We start from the raw sequence: 18,723 nt of genomic DNA, 5'->3' as shown, positions 1-18,723 counted from the left end.
GAAAAGAACCAAACCTGATGTCTGGAAATTGTAGATAGGTGCAGTTGATATTGACCCTGGGAAGAGGCTAGCACAGGTATTTCTCAATTTGAACTGTATTCTAAATAGATAATATATTTACATGGTTCAGAATTCAAAAACTACCAAAAGCTTGTTAGGTAGCCACCCAGATTTTCTCCTTAAAGCAGCCAGTACAATCAGTATTCACATATTCTTCCAGAGATATATATTTGTGGATATATTTATGTATACACACACAAATATACATCCTATTTTTTTTACACAAATGATAATATCCACAATTTAGTAGAGCACTTAATTTCACTGTTGTGGGGAGTTATTCAGGAAATATTTAGTACCATTATGCCCTACGCACATATGTTAATATATGTATATTTGAAATAGTTAAGATACACAAGAGTTTGCAAATATGGTACAGAGGGGAGGACTGTTGAGGTACCCTTTACCCAGTCCCCTCCTTCCCTCCTGGTTACATGATTTTAGTACAATGTCAAAACCAGCCATTTGATGTTGATACACTGATAGGTGCTATTTTCCAAGCTGATGATGAAGCTTGGAAATGGACAAAAATCTCTGTCCAGTCTTTATGGGATTTGTTTTCTAAATGTGACCAGGTGTGGTGGTATTCATCTGTAATCCTAGCAGCTCAGGAGGCTGAAGCGGGGATGATCACAATTTCAAAATCAGCCTCAGCAATTTATCGAGGCCCCAAGCAACTCAGCAATACCTTGTCTCTAAATAAAATACCGAAAAAGGGGCTAGGGATGTGCCCCTGTTAGATTGTGACAAATACCTTAGGAAAATAAGGAAAGGGGGCTTAGGTTTGTGAGGGTATGTGTGTTTTCCAACATGTCTTACTCTGCTTCTGGGGATTGAATCCAATAGTGCTTTTACCACTGAGCCATAACTCCCAGGCCTTTTTAAAAATATTTATTTTGAGATAGTGTTGCTAAGTTGACAAGGCTGGCTCAGATTATAGGTGTGCACCATACCCTGGGTTGCTGAAGGGTTTTAAGCGGAGAATTGACAATGTGATTTGTATGTTAGCAGGATTCATTGGACATTCTTGGGGACCAGATGAAAGGGAGTAAGGGTGGTAGCAGAGACCCCAGTCAGGAGCTCATTCAACCAAGGTGGTAAAAAATGGTTGGATTCTAGATAATCTTTGAAGGTAGTATGGACAAACATTCCATTTCAGTTCATAGGGAGTTCCCCATTTCTCTTTTTGACAGATGCCTAGAATTTAATTATATAATAATTTAAGAAACCAGTCCCTGGCCTGTGGATATTTAGGTTGATTATCTTTTACTGCCACAAAACAGACATGTACATGTATATGCATGATATGTGTACGTATCATTTTTCATTTGAATATGTGTTAGATAAATTCCTAGAGGCAGAATTGCTGAGTCCTTCCTTGGATTTGTACCAATTTTTGCTTCCATCAAGAATATGTTTCCCCAGATCTTTGCCAAATTGTATTGAATCATGTGATCCTTTGCCAGTCTGTTCAATGGCAAATCAACATGTTTTGAACTTTTTTTTTAAACATGTTTAAGATATTCTAAATTTCCTTTTCTGTGAGATGTCCACATTCTTTGCCTAATAAGTTTTCTGTTTTTTCTTGCATCATAACTCTGTGGATTAGGAAATTTAGCTCTTTGTAATAAGGTTGCTTTTTGTCTTTTAATGGTTTATACTGTTTTCCATGCTGAAATTTTTTCAGCTTATTTTTATTTTATTTTATTGAATTTATGTGTTTTAGGGCTATTGGGTTTGGCTTGATTTTCTTTTCCTATTTTTTTTTCCCTGGCAGTGCCAGGAATTGAATCTAGGACCTCAAACATGCTAGAGAGTAGTAGAGCTAGATGCTCTTCTACTAAACAACACCCCTATCTCTTCAGGTAATATTTTTAAGAAGCCTAGAGTGAGATTGGGAAAGTCTCACATTTTTTTCCTCTAAGATTTTTATGATGCCATGCTTTTGTAGTACTAATTTTTATGGTTTTAAGTTTTAGGAGTTTTTGTGCAAAAATTGAACCCAGGGGTTCTTTACCACTGAGCTATATGCCCAATCCCATTTTTAATTTTTTAGTTTGTTCTTTTTAAATATACACGATAATAGAGTGTATTTTGACATATTATGCATACATGGAGTATAACTTCCCATTCTTGTGGTTGTACATGATATGGAGTTACACTGATCGTGTATTCATATATGAACATAGGAAAGTCAAATCTGGTTCATTCTGTGATCTTTCCTATTCCCATTCCCCCACCCTTCCCTTCATTCCCTTTTCTTTAGTACAATGAACTTCTATTCTTCCCTTCTCTTGCCACTCCTCCCCGCCTTATTGTGTGTTAGTATCTACATATCAGAACATTCGACCCTTAGTTTTTTCCTAAGATTGGCTTATTTCACTTAGCATGATAGTCTCTACTTTCATCCATTTACTGGAAAATGCCATAATTTCATTTTTTATGACTGAGTAGTATTCCATTGTGTGTATATACCACATTTTCTTTTATCCATCATCTATTGAAGGGCACCTAGTTTCTTTTTTTTCTATTTTAAGGCAGGTTCTTGCTAAGTTGCCCAGGCTGGCCTTTAACTGCAATCTTTCTGCTTCAGTGTCCTGAGTCACTGGGATTATAGGTGTGCATCAGTGTACCCTGCTCTCAGTTTTTAATTTTAAAGTTTTCTTCCATTTGGAATTTATTCTAGTGTAAAGCATGAGGTACAGATTCAACATTGCACTGGGTGCCCACCTGTACTCCTTCCAGTGATTTGGGAGGCTGAGACAGGAGGATTGCAAGTTCAAAGCCAGTCTTGGCAATTTAGTGATGCCGTAAGCAATTTAGCAAGTCCCTGTCTCAGAAAAAAAAAAGGTGGGGGGACCTGGGGAATATAACTCAGTTGGTAGAATGCTTGCCTCACATGCACAAGGCCCTGGGTTCCATCCCCAGCCCCACAAATAAAAGCGGGGGTGCTGGGGATGTGGCTCAGTGATAGAGCACCCCTGGATTCAGTCCCTGATACCAAAAAGCCCCCAAGCAATAACAACAACAAAACCAAATCCAACATTGCTATTTTAACCAAACCTCATTTTGTAAAAATGTCATCTTTTCCAAGATATGAAATGCTTTTATTATAGTTTCTACATGTATTTGGGTGTTTTTTCCCCGTGTGTTCTATTCCATTGGTCTGCCTGTGCACATATAATTATTGGAGACTGGAATGGGTCCATAATTCAGAACAGGAGTTGTCCGGCTAGTCCTGGATTTCTGGATTATTTGTTGAGGAAGTAAGGTCAGCATAATGACTTCAGCAAGCTTTCCACCAGATTTTCAGATGTGCTTGTGGCCAGGGTAGTGAAAGGTTAGTTAAATTATTCACATATTTAGTGCCCTAATTTGTTGACCCTAATTATTAGGGATAACAAATCAGGGTTATTAAGAGAGGGTTTTTTGGGGTGTTCTCCAGACTTTGGTCAAAAATCCTTGTAAGTAGCTCAATTGTGAAGCTGTTTATTAAATATTTATGAGACAAAGTTGGAAGGCTCATATCTGGAATTATCTGAAAGGGATTTTTAAAAAGTTCAGTGACAGGGTGTTACCTGGCATGGGTGATGCCCTTGATTCAATCCTCAGCACTACTGGGGGAGAAAAGACAAAGCTGTAGGGTGGAATTTCACAAGGATCAGACTATTTTGTCTTTGGACCCCTCAGTTAAGTGAGCAGGAGGAGGATATGGTTCAGAAGAAATAGGGAGATTCAGAAGTGTACTTCCATGCATAGCCACCTGAGTACAAGAGAAGGCTGAAGCAGGTGGTGTAGTGAAGAAGGTGCTGGATGGTTTGTGAGGATCTGGTGGTGGAGGGCATCGGAAGCTGTGCTTCAGAGTTTAAACTTTCTTCTAAGTTGCAGGGATTCCCTCCCTTGAGGAGGTAAGTGTCTTATTCTATTTTCAGTCAGCTCTGACAGCCTGTGAAGAGAGTTGGAGCCCAAGAGATCAGAGACTAAGTGTGCAGGGGCTCAGTGGGAGGGTGGTGGGAGCTGACTGTAGGCAGGAGCCCTGGATGGAGAAAGTGAGGTTGAGCTGTCCTGATATGTCAGAGTGCCCTTTGGCCCACCATCCTGGGCTTGACTGCCACATAAGCCATGAGAGTATCAATTTGGGGGATCCTTGCCAAAGCCTGGCTGGGTCAAGCAGTCTCACTGTTCCTACTCTTCCTTGGAGGAGCTGGCTGCGTAGCCAGGCTTTGTGTTTTCTTGTCACTCTCAGTATGATGAATCAGTGTCCTTATTGCTTACACTCTGATAGAGATGGGACTTTGGGGGAGTAGGTAGATGAAAACCATAGGTAATCCCCCAAATGGAAGGGACTGTAGCCAAGATTAGTTTGGGGAATAAACGGGAGAACAATTTATTTTTTTTAATTTTTATTTATTTATTTTTAAAGAGAGAGTGAGAGAGAATTTTTTAATATTTATTTTTTAGTTTTCGGCGGGCACAACATCTTTGTATGTGGTGCTGAGGATCGAACCCGGGCCGCACGCATGCCAGGCGAGCGCACTAACGCTTGAGCCACATCCCAGCCCCGGGAGAACAATTTAAACAAGCATTTATGTCCTTATGGTACACAAGCAGGTATGAGGCATCGAGGAAGCAGTATATTATTAAGATGTCTCTCCAAAGAAATGCACAGTCTGGGCAATAACATTTTGAGGGAACAGTACTTCTGGGGTGATAAGCAGCTGTATGTGAGGTTGAAAGTTCAAGAGAGGGCCCAGGGCTGGAGATTTGGGAGGCAAAAAGCCACCCAGGGAGTTGATTGGAGTGCAAAGTGATGTTGTCTGTGGAACCTAGATAACAGCACATTTAGGGTTAAAAGGGCCCCTTTGAGGAGAGGAAAGGGAACTTGGAGAGGGCAGTGTCCCAGAAAATAAGAGCTTCAAGTCAATATCTGTGCTGTTGAGGAATGTCCCAACATTCGGTGGCATCATCTCACAGCCCGAACATCACAGAGAACCGGCTGGGGCTGTAGGGCACCAACGGGACTGCACACCCTCCTCCCTCATTCCTTGCAAGCCAAGAAGACTTTGAGCTATCTTTCAGAGCACAGAGCCTGTGGAGCCCACAAGGTGCCATTTCTCTGGCCTGTAACTATGTGGTTACATTAATTTTCAGCCCTTGTGCCTGGTGTTCTTTCTCAGTTTCTGCCTTGTGGAAATCAGTCTTAAAACCCCGAAGGAGTGGCCTCCCTACCACCTGTCCAGTGGATTTCCCAAAAGAGTAACTCATCTAGCATCCTGTGGATGCTAGATGTTGAGTGTTGGGTCTATTTTTTTAAGAGAGAGAGAGAGAGAATTTTTAATTTTTTTTTTTTTTCGACAGACACAACATCTTTGTATGTGGTGCTGAGGATCGAACCCGGGCCACATGCATGCCAGGCGAGCGCGCTACCACTTGAGCCACATCCCCAGCCCTAGTGTTGGGTATTCTTTACCTAACAAAATGCTTGGTATCAAGAGGCTGTTGGTGGCTGGAAGGTAAATGAATGTCCCTTTGTGTGATCCAGATTTGAGGAGGAAATGCCCTTTCCAGTCCTTGGTGATTGTGCTTGGCCTTCCTCTTCTCAGGCTGGTTTTGTTTCCAGACACTTTAACTCCATTTGACTCCAGATTCCACCACCTTTCTGACCACAAGTCCTTCAGGCCTAACCTATCTTGTGTTTCTCTAGCTCTCATGTTGTAGTGTGTAAGCAATACTTTTAGGTCTCTAACACTAAGAATCTGAACTCGCTTTTTCATTGTTTCAGCCCATCAACCAGCCTGGTGGTTACTTGCTTTCATTTGTCGTACTTCAGCTCTCATCTCTGATGAGACATCCAGGGAGCCATTCACTTGATTTACAAATTCATTTCCTAATACATATAGTGCTGTAGGCCACACATCATGCTATATGCTAGAGATAACAAATGGAAACAGTCACCATCTCCAAGGATCTCATAGTCCCCTGCGTAGGAGGAAGGCAACTGGATAAATACAATGAAATGAAATCCTTGAGTAATTATTTTAGTGTACAATGGGAGCCCCAACAGAGAGCTGCTGGCTGGGGACAGTAGGAAGACCTAAGGGTGTTAGAAGGTTATTGGAGAGCAGTGCCAGTCATCTGATCATACTGGGGTCAGGCACTCTAGCCAGAAGAAGGTTAGGGAGCTCCATCAATCCTAATGGCTGGAGCCAAAAAGGAGGATATTCACATTATATAACAAAGTATTTAGCTTTTAAGAAATTTTAGGGCTGGGGTTGTGGCTCAGTGGTAGAATGCTTGCCTAGCATGTGTGAGGCACTAGGTTCAATTCTCAGCACCACATATAAATAAAATAAATAAAGGTCCATCAACAACTAAAAAATGTTCAAAAAAATTTAAAAACTTCCCTTTTTCCCTAACTTCAAATCCTAGAAAGCTAACAGAATAACAGTACAACAGATATCCATATACCATTAACTTAGGTCAGTTAAATATTCATTCCACCATACTTTTTTCTTTATATCTCAATTTTCTCCTTTGAACCATTTGAGTGTAAGTTGCATTATTATGATTCTTTACCCTCAAATACTTTCACACTCTAATACACTATACTTCTACGGTATTTCCTAAAATTATGGATATCATCTAATACAATCACCATAAAAATCAAGATTTTTCTTTCCTTTTTATGGTATGGGGATTGAACCCAGGAGTACTTATCACTGAGCTGCATTCCCAGTTCTTTTTAACTGAGATAGGGTCTTGCTGAGTTGTCCAGGCTGGCCTGGAACTTGGATTCCTGCTGCCTCAGCCTCCAGAGTTCCAGGTGTGTGCCACTTTGCCAGGTACAAGTCAAGAATTTTAACAATTGAGAGAATATTATTACTTAACATGCTGTCCACATTTGAATTTCCCCAATTGTCCTATTAATATCCTTTATGGCTGGTTGTTAATTTTGGCTTTTTAGTGTCACCAAGTCATAGGTACCCTTGCCCCATCTGACAAGACTTCCCTGACCCCCATTTGAATCTTTACAGCATGAGCCATCTCTGCTAAGTCCTGCTTAGCATTAGATTCCCAAGTTAGTGTTTACTTTCTTTTCTCTCCAGTTAAAAGTAAATAAAACCCTAACTAACATATTTGTAACTTTTAAAAAAGATTCCCATTAAATGAGAATGCCATATATGTCCAGCCAAGATAAGGCTTAGGTTGTGGCAGGACTGCTAGACTTGTTAGCTCTGTCCAAGCATCTCTTTCTTGTCATCTGGCCACATAGTCATCAAGGTTGGAGCCTTTGCTGGAATGCAACAACAATGATGGCGGTGCAATTCCAATTTAGCTGCTAACATTCCTTCAGTTTCTGCAGAACACCAAGGGCTGGCAGTCAATAAGACTTTAGAATTTATGGGTCAGGCTGAATAGGTCATAAAGATTGCTATTGTAACAACATGAAAGCCAGTCATTTTTGTGGAATGAATGAAACAAACATAAAGAAATGGGTAGAGAAGCTAGGGATTGACAGCAGGAAAGTTGTAGCCATGACATCATCAATTAACATTACAGATGAGCATAGGAGAAAATATTTAAACTATTATACAACAGAGAATTTAAGGGGAAACTATATATTATGGCTTATCTTTTGCTGTGATATTTCTACAGTAATTTTTACACACATTTTAGTAATTTATATTTAATCAAAGTAAGATTTCATTCATTCATTCTTAAAGACATACCTCTAGCCCCACTCTGGATCCACTGCTCTCTAGACCTGTGATAAAAGTGTTATTTGGGGATGTCCGTTTGCCTTTACTGTTTTTTGGATCCCAAGCCTTTCTCTTATTTATTTCCATGGAGCACATCCTCCAGTAGCTTCTTGAGAAAGGGTGTGTAGCAGGTAAAATGACTTTATCTTCACAATTTGTTAACAATTTAGCCAGGTATAGTGGTCAGGAATTATTTCTCCTCAAAATACCTGTAGACATTTTTCCATTTCTTACAGTTTTCACAGTGTTATCATTGAGAAGTTTGATGCAATTTTGACTTACTTTGTCTATGTCCTATTTCCTCCTCCCCTTCTTTCTTTCTCGCCCCTCCCTGCATTTTTAGGTTTTATTTCTTGGTCCCCAACATTCTGAAATTTCACTACAGTATGCTTCGTTCCAGGTCTGATTGTGTTCATTTTATTGACAGCTTGTGGGCTGAATCAATCTGGCACTAATATTCCTTCCCTAAGTTCTAGAAAAATTTCTTGTTCATGTGTTTTCCTCACATTTTTTGTTTTTCCTCTTCTGTCATTCAGGAAGTGCTATTATTTAGATGTTGAATTTTGGATGTATTCCCTAATTGCCCTTACTGATGTTTTCTATTTCTTTATCTTTTTCTGTGAGATTTCATATACTTTTCCTACCAGGCTTCTTTTGAAATTTTAGATTCTACTACCAATTTTTTATTTCCCAAAACTCTTCCTTCTTCTCTGGCTTTCTCTCTCTTTTTTTCCAATAAATAGATTCCTATTCTTATTTCATGACTGCAATATCCCCCTCTCTTACCTTTCTTTTTATGTTAATGATAACTTTTCAGAAAAATTTGTTTGGCTCCTTCTTCTCTCTCTTTTCTCTAAGTTTCCTTTCTGTTGGTTCCTATATTTCTACACTTTTCTCAAATATCTGGTGATATTTGTCTTTTAGATTTTAAGTCAGGCTCTATGAGATGCCCATTGGAAACTGTGGTATGTTAATGGGACTTTTCTACTAGAGGGCCTTGTTGCCCGTGACCAGGGAGGATCCCAGAAGCCAGTATTTACAGGTAATTTTTCTTGGTTATGCTCATTTTCCCAAACAGGAGTACTCTTAACTTTCACAGGGAATAAGCCTGGCTGCTGGCACAGGAAGCTTGGTTGGGCTGGGTGCTGGAAATTTCCTTGTTCAGTATGTTTTGAGCATAGAATCACATCCTGAGAACCAGGATGAGACATCCAGGGAGCCTGGTGTCCCCAGAAAGTAAAACTTTAACATTTTCCCCAGTCTTGGGTGTAGATTGTTGCCAACTGTGCAGATTAAGGAAAGATTTCTGGAGACATAATTGCTATTTTAAGGATTTTTAGCTAATTTCCCAGTATATAGTCTTACTCTGCACCTGCGCCTTCAAGGAACTGGGTATGTTTCATTTCTAAGCCTTTCAGGACGTTTTGTCAGGAATTGGCTTACATTTTCAAATTAATTTTTTGTATTGAGGATTGAACCCAGGGGTTCTTTACCACTGAGTTATATCCCCAGACCTTTTTATTTTATTTTTATCTTGAGATAGGGTCTTGCTAATTGCTGAGGGTCTCCCCAAATCACCTAGACTGGCTTCAAATTTGTGATCCTCTTGCCTCAGCATCCTGTGGCACTGAGATTACAGGTATGAGCCATTACACCCAGCTGATGTGCTTTTTAAAGAGGATTTATGACCCTGGGTCTACCCCCTCCATGGTTCTAATGTTCATCTTTTTCCAGGATGTTAAAGTAGTTATCACCTCACTGCTTCTAGGTGATAAATTTGTTGAAGCTCTCATCTATATATGTTACCTCTCCTACTACCTTTGTTCTTGTGGGTTTATATGTTTAAAAAAGTTCCTTACAGGCCAGGTACACAGTTGTTATCCTAGCTACTTGAAGGCTGAGGTAAGAGGATCCCAAGTTTGAGGCCATCCTGGGATGCAGCTCAGTGTTAAAGCACTTACCTAGCATGTCCAAATCCTTTGGTTCGATCCCTTAGAACTCACCTGCCTCAATTCTTTTTTTGTAACAATATTGGGACTTTAGGGTGGAGTGCAAAAATGCATTAAATCATCCTTTTTTTTATCAGAAATGTCTGCACTAATTCTTTGGACTGAGAAGTAGTGCCCTGATCGTGGTTACAAAGGCCAGCTTTCTTAGGTGTAATGTGGAGTGGATGGATGTATTTATTGTCTTGGGAATAAAAAATGGCAGCTGCTAAACTTTTGTGTCTTTGTGCTCTATGTTTGAGGCAGGATATAGGGACTCCTACACAATCCTGTCCCTTGCTCCATCCTGGAGTCCTGCTCTTTGCCACAGAGAGTTACAAAGGATCTCACACCATCTCTGTTTGCATAGGTGTTTCAGGTAATGGCACTGTTGGAAATCCTGATGAATTTTGACCTGACTCACACTTATTCTTCAAGTTCCTCTTTCTGCTAACATACTCTTTCTTTCTTTTCTATTTTTGGTACTGGGAATGAACCCAGGGGTGCTTTGCAACTGAGCTACATCCCAGTCCTTTTTACTTTTTATCTGAGAGTCTTGTTAAGTTACTTAGGGCCTGGTTAAGTTACTGAGACTGGCCTTGAATTTGGGATCTTTCTGTCCTCACAAGTCTCTGAGATTATTACCATGGGCCACCATGCCCGGCAAACACACTTCAGTTAGAATATTTACAAGTTCTGCTTCTCTTTAATTTTGCTTTTTGGAATCTATGGCCCAGGTTACCTTATATTGAAACTGAGGTATTTCCAAAATTCCACGATCACACATTCATGATTTAATAAATGGATTTGGATGGTCCAACTTTCTTACTTCATCTTTCACTTTTAAATCCACACCCGAAATTAAATCTGAGCTGAACTGAAAAACATCTAATTCCTTGTAAGTTGTTTTCATGATTAAGTATCATTTTTAAAATGACCTCACATTATTTGGAATTTCACTAGAAAATTTTCTCTTTTTCAGATTCTGAAATTAAAAAAAACAACAACAGTATCTCCTTCCAAGTCACTGATCCAATTCTCTTAGCAACTTTATTTTCCAATGATATTACAGCCAAATTTAAGATTATATTATTACTTAGTCTTAATAACATCACATTTGTAGTTTGAGCCAATATTATCAATAATTCAGTAAGTCTTATTTTCAATGACTTGGATTACATTCTGACTAGGAGTGAACACACACATATATCTATCTATACATATGAATTTCATAAAGCATTAGATAAAATCAGACAGAAATCTAATAAATTGAATTATGTTGAACCATTCTGTTTCAAGGCAAAATCCAGAAGATGAAGATAGAATAAAATAAATTTGCCCCATTTGCTGTATTCTTTACTTTGTGGTATTTTCATTAATCTCTGTAAACCTAATAGATTGATTTATCTAATCTATTCATTGCTTCTTTGGCTTTAAAATTATTCATGGGTTTTATTTGAAGTATTTTCTTTTATAATCATTTCCTAGACATTTCTCATAGAAAGACTTGGGACTTAATGAGAATTCTGATATTCATTTTCCTCAGTCCCGCCCAGATGATGGACAGAATATTTATCCCAACACTGAAGCCATCATCTTTGCAACCAATGATGTCTTTGCTTTTACAATATAGTTCCTTGGAACTATATTGATTGAAAAAGAATGTAGGGCTTTGAGAAACCAGGGTTAGTAGTGAGCATCAGAAGTTTTTCATAATTAGCTGAACCTTCAAGCTTATTGAAGAGCTGCAGGATTCTGAAGAATAATCAAATGACAAATTGTCACTTCTTTCCTTCCAAAAAGTACTCTCTGCATCCACTGGACACATTGCTGCCCAAGTCAGACTATGAAGGATAGACTTCTGTGGCATTTTGATCTTTCTTACCTTTTTTGGATTTTGAATGAGGAATTTTTATTTTTATTTATTTATTTGGCACTGGGGATTTTACCTAAGGGTGCTTTACTACTGAGCTGCATCCCCAGCCCTTTTTATTTTTAAATTTTTAATTTATTTTTAAATTTTGAACTGGGAATTGAATCCCCAACCCTTTTTTCTTTTTTCTTTTGATCCCCAACCCTTTTTTCTTTTGATATAGTATCTCACTAAGTTGCTTAGGACTTCCCTAAATTATTGACGCTAGACTTGAACTTGTGATCCATCCTGCCTCAACCTCCCACGTGTGTGCTACCACACCCAGCGCTCGCTCGTTCTCTCTCTCTCTCTCTTTTTTTTGAGGGTGGCTAAGCAATAATCACATAGCCCTAAAAGAAGTCTTCATGTCAGTGAGTAGATTTTTGCCGATTGATTTTTTTTTTTTAAGATGGTATCTTGCTATGTTACCCAGTCTGACCTCCACTTGTGGTCTTAAATGATCCTCCTGCCTCATCTTCCCCAGGAGTTGGAATCACAGGCACCTGCCACTAAGCCTAGCTTACCCACTGATTTTTAGAAATATCTATTTCTTTTTTGGCCTGACACCTGAATGTTTTTTCTTTGAAACGTGTGCTGATTTTTAAACTAGATTGTTCACTATTATAAAATACAGAGTCAGGTAATTTTCTTTTTACAATTTTCTTATCTCTTTGTCTTCTCTGCTCCAATATACATCTCCAGTTGATGTTTGTTGGTTGGGGGCTGGAAAATAAGGGTGACTGGGGAACTAGTGGTATATCCTGCCCTGTTTTTTGCCACACTTGATTCACCTCAGGGCTCTATAGATCTCTTGACTCCACAAAATGGAAGAGCACCTGGTAGGCCTATGCCCTGTGTACAACCATATGCCTTGCTATCTCTGGTGAAGCAAGGGATCTGTGGTTTCCGCCAACACTTTTTGTGACAAGCTGTGAGTTGGTTTCTTTCTGCAGGCCCTCTACTTCCTGTTTTGGCTTCTGCATGTCTGTTCCAGTTATCTACTGCTGTGTAATGAACCATTCCCAAGTTCGTGACATAAGATATTATCAATCATATTATTATTATTTTGTACAGTGCTGGTGGTGGATGGGGGCTCAGTTAAATTAGTCTCACTTGAGGAATCTCACGTGGTTGTATTCAGTGGCTTAGGCCAGAGTAATTTCAAAGGCCTCCTAACTCACTTATCAGCTGGATGATATTTTCTATTGGGATCTTGAGTTAGGGCTGTCAGCTGAACATCTATGTATGGTTTCTCCATGAGATCCAGGTGTTCTCACAGTATAGCCACTAGGTTCCACAGAAAGCATCACAAGGCAACAAAGACTCACATAACCTGGTCTCGGAAATCACATAGCAGTGCTTCCTTGTAACCCCCTGGTTGAGGCATCACAAAGGTCCACTTAGGTGCATGAAGAAGAGCAAATAGAACCTGCTCCTCCATGAGAGGAGCATCAGTGTGTGGAGACACGCAACTAAATCAGGGTCACTCCAAGTGAATTTGGGCTGACTAAATAAACACACAGACACAGAAAGTACCTTTTTCTTTGGATTCAGTGACTGCTCCTAGCCACAGCTCCCACAAGTGAGGCAAGGCAGGCAAGAAAGGAGGAGCACACCTTGAACCTGGATTTATTAATGAAGAGAGCTAATCCAAGGAACATTCTATCTCAAAAGGGCAAAAGGATAGGATTACAACAACAGGTGGGTGTAATTCAACTATCTTATGACACCCACTCGAAGAGCTGCACCTTTCTTATCCTAGACGAGGTGGCACCTGACATCAGTGTCATAGAAGAGAATGCAGGGTATTGTATATTATTGTGGCTAAATTAAGGGAGCACCATCTGTCACAGTCCACCCTCCAACCACAATGAATCACATTCATTCCACAGTTAAGTCCACTCAATCCTTCCCTCAGGTCATGTTCCATAATAGCATCAGCTTAAAGTTCAGGGTCCCATCCAGGTTAGATGAGGCCTCCTAGGTGTGTTTCTCAGGGACAGGTCTTTGATTGGGGCTTATCTGTTGCTTGTGAGGTCTCTGTAGCTCCTGGCTTCATCCTCTAGGATCTTGTTTCCTCTTCTAAGTCATCCTCCCTTTTCCATAAATAGTAGCCTATGTTTGTAGGCAAATAGATTTCTTAGCTTGATTCTTGCCTATAGAAGTTTTCAGGTCCAAAATTTTTTTTTGTTTGTACTTCTGTATTTCACCACATATTTGTTGCAGATTTTTATGCCAATTTTTTTTTTCAAAAAATATGGTGTGACCATTATGTGAAGCTTTGTGTATGTGTGTATGTGTGTGTGTGTTGTATTCCTAAAAAATAATTTATTATTAAACTGTCTTTGGTGCAAGATTAGCATACATGGAATACTTGTGAATACATGTTAAATATGTTTTGAGTAGTCAAAATCAATGTACATCATTTCTTGATGACAGTTTAGCAAACATTTTCTCATCTGAAAAATACAGGTAACACATTAGTTGTTACTGATTTATGTATTATGCTAAAAATATTACACTTGAGAAAATTTACTACAGTGTTGTGAAACATGGATTTAAAAATTTAATCTTCTGTGTCCAAAGATTCTGTACTGTTATCATTGGTTTCCTCATCTGATACTTGGACCTCAGTACCACTCACCTGAGATGTGTTTACCATCAGTACTGGAGCACTCTAAAACAAACCATGCCAAGTTGGCTTTCTGGAATATACTGACAATGTGGGTGCTGAGAATTCTAGCTCTTGGCTCAAAGTGCACAAGAGGACTAATGCACATCTATGTGTCACTCGTGAATACACTGCTGCTCTATTTACCTTTTAAGTGGCATGACAACAGAATTATACCAATTACAAGATGAAAGGTCCAATTTTGGGACTGAAAAAATAGGTTGTGACAATTTTACAGTGATGACAATTATGTGGTGAAGTATGATTTTTCTGTTTCTTTCAGATCAAGCTCATTAATTAAAAAAAAAACCTTGTGTGTATGTTTGATGTTTCAATTTTAATCCAATCTATCAGACAAAATCATAGAATAGCCCCATCTAGTTTGGACTCCTTGCCCTTAATATCCTTAAAGTCCTATTGTTTAACAGAGATGTTTTGCCAAACATGCCCTTAAGATTCTTAGAAGGTTTGTTTGTTTAAAGCACTAACTTAAATCTTTCTCAGGTTTTAATAAAACTATTTTACAGTTATACATTTGGCTTAATCTTTAAAGCATGTTTCCTGAAAACACCTTGGATTTGTCCCTTCCCAGAAACCATCTCTTAATTTTGGCATAATTAGTAATCTAAAGTGATTAAGGATAACAAAAAACTGTATATATACACACATAGGCATGTGCTACCATACCTAGCATAGCATCAATTTTTAATTTTATTAAATAATTAATTTATTTTTTTCTTATTTGGTACTGGGGATTGAATCCAGGGGTGCTTAACCACTGAGTCACATCCCTAGCCCTTTTTTATTTTTTATTTTGAGATAGGGTCTCTCTAAGTTGCTGAGCTGACTTGTACCTTGTGAAGCTCCTGCTTTAGTCCTGAGTTGCTGGAATTACATGTGGGTGCCTCCATACCCAGTATCATCCATTTTTTAAAGGTGGTAAATATCAGCACTGAAATTTCTCTTAAGCCCTAACTTTTGTAAATTTTCAGTGGTTTTTCAAAATGATTGCCTAGCATGTATAACATCCTGGCAATTCCTGGTACTGGAAAAAAAAAAAAGAAAGAAAGAAAGAAATACTAAAATATATCTAAATAATCTAAAAGAAGTCCGGGAATGTAAAATTCAGAGAACATAATAAAATAGTAGACATGAATCCAAGCATATTAATAGTCATATTAAATGTAAATGGGTTAAACACATGGAAACTATTGGATTGGATTAAAAAACCAAGAGCCAACTATATGCTGTATATAATAAATCCACTTCAAATATTATGCTATAAATAGATTATAAATAAAAGAGTTGAAAAAGATAATAAAAATACTAGTAGAAAAAACTAGAGTAACCATATTAATATTAGACAAACTAGACTTTACATCAAGAAGTGTTATCAGTAAAGTAAGAGATGTGACACAATAAAAAACAGGTCACTTCAACAAAAAGCCATAACAAGTGTTTAAAGTATAGGTGCCTAAAATAAAGATTAAAAATAAACTAAGAAAAGCTAACATAACCAAGGGATAAGTAGACAAATTTATAATTATATATATATATTTTTAAAAAGTTTTTTAGATATTGATGGACACAATACCTTTATTTTATTTATTTTTATGTGGTGCTGAGGTTCAAACCTAGTGCCTTACTTGTGTTAGGTAAGCGCTCCATCACCAAGCTACAACTCCAGCCCTATAATTATATTTTGAAACTTCAATCTACTCTCCCTATCATCAGTAGAACAAACAGAAAATCAGCAAGGATACAGAAGACTTGAACAACATTTTTAAGCAACTTGATCTAATTAATACTCAGAATACACTCCACTCAAACAGCATCCAAATAAACACTTTTCAAGTACACATGAAAAATTCACCAATACAAATCATATTCTGGGCCACAAAACAAAACTCATCAAATTTTAAAATAGTTGAAGTCATATAAAGTATGTGTCTGACCATAATGGGATTAAACTAGAAATCAGCAACAGAAAGATGTCTAAAAAATCTCTAAAATATTTGGAAATCAAACAATAGGCTTCTAAGTAATTCAAGGAACAAGAAAGAAATCACATTGAAATAAGAAAACATAAATTGAATAAAAATGAAAAAAAAATCAATTTGTGGCATACAGCTAAGGAAGTACTTATTAGTTGCTGGCAAATATTTAATAAGAGGTTTTCTGGGGAAAATAGACTTGATTGGCAGTATCTTCCACCTTCTGGGATGTAAATACCCTCATTGCATATAGATTCAAGGCACCACGTGACATGACCGAACACAAAGTTGGGAAGATATGCATGGATCTGACTCTCATGAGTTGGTATAGGCCAGCCTATACCACTACTTTTTGGAAAATTGTAGCATTGAATGTATTAGAAGAGATGAAAACCCTCAAATCATAGTCTAAGCTTGCATCTTTAGGGGGAAAAACACAAAGGAAATCAAAATCAAGCCAAAAAAAAAAAAAAAAAAAAAAAGAGATTTTAAGGAGCAGAAATTAGTGCAACCGAGAACAGAAAAATAATAGGAAAAAGCAGAAAAACTAAGAGTTGGTTCTTTGAAAAGATCATAAAATTGATAGATCTCTAGTCATGACCAAGAAAAAAAGAGACAAGTGACAAATTGCCAATATCAGGAATATAAATGTAGATATCCCTATGGATTCCAATCATATTAAAATGATAATAAGGGATTATTATTATTTTTTTTAAATTTTTAATATTTATTTTTTAATTTTCGGCGGACACAACATCTTTGTCTGTATGTGGTGCTGAGGATCGAACCCGGGCCGCACACGAATGCCAGGCGAGTGCGCTACCGCTTGAGCCACATCCCCAGCCCGATAATAAGGGATTATTATGAGCAATTTAATATCTATGTATCTGAGAACTTAGATGAAATGAGCTACTTGAAAGACTTAACCTGCCAAACTCACTCAAGAAGACATAGGGTAACTTTTGATTTATTTATTTATTTTTGGTACCAGGGATTGAACCCAGGGATGCTTAACCACTGAGCCACATCCCAGCCCTTTTTAAAAATATTTTATAGAGATAGGGTCTTGCTGAGTTACTCAGGGCCTCACTAAATTGTTGAGACTGTGTTTGAACTCAGGATCCTCCTGCCTCAGCCTCTGAATTCTAGGATTAGAGGTGTGAGCCACAATGCCTGGCCCTAGACATTATAACTTCTATATCTAGCAAAGAAATTGAATTATATGTAGAAAACTTCTAATCATGGAAACCTCAGGTCTAGATGCTTTCACTATTAAACATTCAGGGAAGAAATAATACGGATCCTATACAACCTCCTTTGGAAAACAGGAAATAACACTTCCCCATTCTTTTTATGATTTTGTTTTTAAAGTTTAGTCTTATCCTATTACCAAAGCCAGGGAAAGATATTACAAGAAAGAGCTGGACACGGTGACGCTCGTCTGTAATCCCAATGGCTAAAGAGGCTGAGGCAGGAGGACTCAAGTTCAAAGCCAGCCTCAGTAAAAGCAAGATGCTGGTCTCTAAATAAAATATTAAATAGGGCTGGGGATGTGGCTCACTTGACTTATGTGTTTTGTTTTGTTTTTCCCCAAACTTATTCTCCTTGATCTTCTTTTCCCTATCCTCCTTCCTGATCTTTTTTGATGGTTCTGGGGATTGAGCCTAGGGCCTTGTACATGCAAGGTAAGCACTCTACCAACTGAGCTATATCCCCAGCCCCTTCTGATCTTCTTTTCCCTAAACTTTTCCCTGATCTTCTCCTCTCTGATCTCCTTCCTGATCTCTCCTCGCTAATCTCATTTTCTCTGAATCACCTCTTTAAACCCGCCCTGTTCTTGCTGATGGTCAGAATCACAGCCCTTGGGACAGAAGCCCCCATGTTTCTCCTTTGCTAGCAAAACAATAAACTGTCTTTTTCCTTTTCCTCAAAACCGTGTCCTCGTTATTAGATTTTCATCAGGGACAAGGACTGAGCTTTCTGCAACACCCTGGTATAAAAAATAAAATAATAAGAAACAAAAGCTGCAAACTAAGATCTTTCACGAACATAGAGGGGAATATCTCTAATGCTATGTTATTAAATTGAAATCACCAGTATATAAAGTGTATAAAAATCATATCTAAGTGGAGTGCATCCTACACAGTGAATGAACAGTTCACCAAACTCAGGCTGTGAGTCAGATTGAGAAAATTAGAAATTATGGAAATAAAGACTCAATTATGGATGGAAGCGGGACATGGTGGGCAAGCAGCTCTGAGGGAGTCTGGCTTAACAAAGAAGGAGGGTCTGCAGGTTTATTTACGTAGATATGAACACCAAAGGGTTTTGGTGTAGAAAG

Source organism: Marmota marmota, unplaced genomic scaffold, assembly GCF_001458135.2.
Source record: "Marmota marmota marmota unplaced genomic scaffold, marMar, whole genome shotgun sequence".
NCBI classification, from domain to species: domain Eukaryota; kingdom Metazoa; phylum Chordata; class Mammalia; order Rodentia; family Sciuridae; genus Marmota; species Marmota marmota.
This window is presented reverse-complemented; position numbering follows the sequence as displayed.